Source organism: Salvelinus sp. IW2-2015, linkage group LG20 (genome assembly GCF_002910315.2).
Source record: "Salvelinus sp. IW2-2015 linkage group LG20, ASM291031v2, whole genome shotgun sequence".
NCBI lineage: Eukaryota > Metazoa > Chordata > Actinopteri > Salmoniformes > Salmonidae > Salvelinus > Salvelinus sp. IW2-2015.
Genome location: NC_036860.1, coordinates 57,302,051 through 57,305,825, shown reverse-complemented (window position 1 = coordinate 57,305,825; position 3,775 = coordinate 57,302,051).

The following is a 3,775-nucleotide window of genomic DNA, read 5'->3' as shown; positions in this document are numbered from 1 at the left end:
GTTTTTTTACTAATTAAAGATGATGATGTCCTTTACCTATGTACTGGTTTGCTATGCTGGTGTTGTCCTCCACCTATTTCTATCTATAAGATGAATCTAGTTTATCACATGTAGAGCCTGTGCTAATCAGTAGCAGCTCTTAGATACCCAGCCTAGGTATCTTATAGCCATTCTCTAGATCATACTGTCACTTGGTTACCCATAACTGTTGACACTGTCGTCTAATGGTTCCTGTCCCACCCACCTGAGTTATCCCTTTTAAGTGCGATGAAGTTGATGTCTTTGGTGTGTAGGCATTCTAACCATGACTGATTTCGCTATCGTGGTTGATTCCCACCCGTTAGTTACTCTTGACAGGCATTGAATAGTCTTGTACTTGGCGCTATGACTGTTGCATAGGTTGGATCTTCATCTTTTACACCACCTAAAAGTTACTATGTGCTGTTACCTCGCTCTCTAAGTCACTCTGTGGATCAGAGAGCACTCTGCCGGCTAAATGACAAAAATGATCGTACAATTGGATATTGCAGATTCCATGGTTTGAATAGTTCAGAAACTGAGAGAAAAATGTAGGTCTAACATGATGACTGCAGTTTGGGCTGTTTTCATTTGACAGCCTGGATGACTATAGAGCTTTACATTTTTGACAGTTGCTTCACAATCTCTTCATCTCTTCAATACAGACATTAGTTGAGTCCAGCAGTAAAAGTGCTTTTAGATAAACCCCAAATGTCATCAAAATGGTGTGAAATAATCATTGGCCATAAAATCACTCAGGCGGGAGAGTCTTACTTACAGTAATTACCTTTCAAACACACCTTTGTGGGCTACATATTCACGCTGGGGTGGATAACATACTTGTGGATCCCACTCTTGTGCAAAAGGTTTTGTGGCATTTTTCATGCAGGTTTTAACATGTACCAGCTTACTCTCTAAGTTGTTTTATTATTTATGGACCAAATTTCATGTGGTTACCAAACTAACTCACGTGTACCAACCTACTCTGTGTACCAAAAATGCCAAAACACCCGTTCACAGTATGGGCTATTTGACTCTCAATTGAAATGTCTGGGCAGCTCACCAATAAAGTGTTATTGTTGCTATTGTTTTTTTGACAGCTGGCCCTTTAGCAATGCCTGTGTAAGTTAAGTGGCCTGGTACAGGGATATCCAGTGGCTGCATTGTCTTCACCTTTGGTGCCATCGCTGTGGACAGGTACGTCCCCCACCTCTTTCCTCCCCATTGTCTCCTTTAGGCATGCAGGGGTACTTGTTAGTATCTGGCACAGCGGTGAATTGGAAGGGGATAGAAAGGTCTTTCATGTATGCATGTTAAACACTTCGTGTTTTACAGTAAATTGTTTAATCTACAGATTTAGGATCTTAATTTGAGCCGGTTTGCTACAGAAGAAAAATAATCCTGCAGCAACAGGAAATGTGAATTATATAATAATCAAAAAAAAATGTTGATACATTTTTCATTGGAGAAACAAGTTGGAATTTTTTAAGTAGTTTTACAAACTTTAGAAGCCATTTAACCATTGAATACACTACAGTTTGCATTTCCTGCTCAGCAACAAAATAAAGTGATCAAATAAGATCCTACATCTGTATGTGACGTATAAGAATCCTTAGTGAATGAATCGCTTCATCACTTCTCATCTATCTCTCCTCTTCTCTCTCTCCATTAGATTCCCGCTGTATTGTTTACCCCTTTAGCCCAAGCTAACCCTTCTTGTTGCTAAGGCCTAGGCGAACTATACGTGAGCTGGTGTGGCTCTTGCACTGTGGATCATGCTTCCGTCGGCGTGTGATTGCTGACGGTGGATCAAGAGAAGGGTCACTCATGGTATCCAGTGACAACAAATCTACCCTCTCTACTACTGCTATGAGACCTGGCCTTGACCCTGAGATGAGGAAAGTTTACACCATGTCCGGTTCACAACATCACCTGATGCCCTTAGCTCTTATCATGACATGTATGCTGCATCGAGCCAAGCTTTCTGTACAGCTGTTCTGTCGAGAGCGGGCACCCAGATATTAATCCCTATCTCCCAGAGCGAAGGTCACGGGGTTAACATGCAATCGTGTGGCTCCCTCTTCCATGCTGTCCTGGCTGCACTCTGGACCCCTGATGCATCGCCTCACAGACTACGCCAGACCTTTGACAGGGATCCACTGACCTTCTGACCAGGCCTACATCTTCCCCTTTCTCCCAACTGGGCTGGCCTATCTCCAACTCCGCATCAACCCTCGATCATCTCATGGCTACTGTCAATGAAAACTTTAAAGAAGGCTTCCTTCCTTCGCCGTCTTGCCCTGACTATGTCTGTCTCTAGGGATCCCTTGTTGCAGCGTTGTCCCCAGGAGCAGCGGTGAGCAAGGGATCAGCAGGGGTGCAAGGGCCAGAACCACCCGGGACACCAGCCCTCAGCGCCAACCCTTCACCATCCGGGGGTGAGAAACCGCATCCACACACCGACAGCGCTAGTAGCTTCTGGGATGTCTAGAGACGGAGCAGAGGAAGGCAGAGTCCGGCCGAGGCAGGAGGCTGGCGGGGCTCAGAGGCAGAGGACGTAACAGTAACGGTGGAGTGTCAATAAAAAGGGGTGTTCATGCGGAGGATGTCGATGGACTCTCTCCCAATGGGGCTGCTGTGTGTCAGGCGTGGGAGCATTGAAGTAGTGGTGGACAACAACAGTGGGTGGCAACGTGGTGACAACAACAGTGGGGGACACACAACAGTGGGGGTGGACAACAACAGTGGGTGGACCACAAAGTGAGGTGGACAAACAACCCAGTGGGGTGAGACAACAACAGTGGGTGTGGAACAACAACAGTGGGGTGGATCAACAACAGTGGGTGGACAACAACAGTGGGGTGGACAACAACAGTGGTGTGGACAACAACAGTGGGGTGGACCAACAACAGTGGGTGGACACAACAGTGGGTGGACAACAACAGTGGGTGGACAACAAACGAGTGTGGACACACAGTGGGGTGGACACAAACAGTGGGTGGGACAACAACAGTGGGGTGGCACAACAACAGTGGGGTGGACACACAACACAGTGAGGTGGACAACAACAGTGGGGTGGACCAACAACCGGGGGTGGACAACAACAGTGGGGTGAGACAACAACAGTGGGTGGACAACAACAGTGGGGTGGACAACAACAGTTGAGAGTGGACAACAACAGTGGCAGTGGACAACACAGTGAGGTTGGACAACAACAGTTGGGGGTGGACAAAACAACAGTGGAGGTGGACAACAAACAGTGGGTGGACAACAAACAGTTTGAAGAGTGACCCAACAATACAGTGCTGAGGTGGACAAACAACAGTGGTGGACAACAACAGTGGGAGTGTGTGACAACAACAGTGGCGGTGGACAACAACAGTGGTGTGGACAACAAACCGATGGCGGGCAATCAGTGTGGGTGGACCACAGTGCGGTGGACAACACAGTGGGCTCGGGTGGACACAAAGTGGGGTGGACAACAACCAGTGCGGGTTGGACAACAACGTGGGGTGGACACAACAACAGTGGGTGGAAACAACAGTGGGGTGGACACAGTTTGGGTGGACAACAACAGTGGGGTGGACACACAGTGAGGGACAACCAACCAGTGGGGTGGACAACACAGTGGGGTGGACAACAAACAGTGGGTGGACAACCTAACCAGTGGACCGCCTGTGAGACAACACGTTGGGTGGACAACAACTAGGTTGGGGCATGTCGGACAACTCAACATTGAGATGGACATACAGGTGGG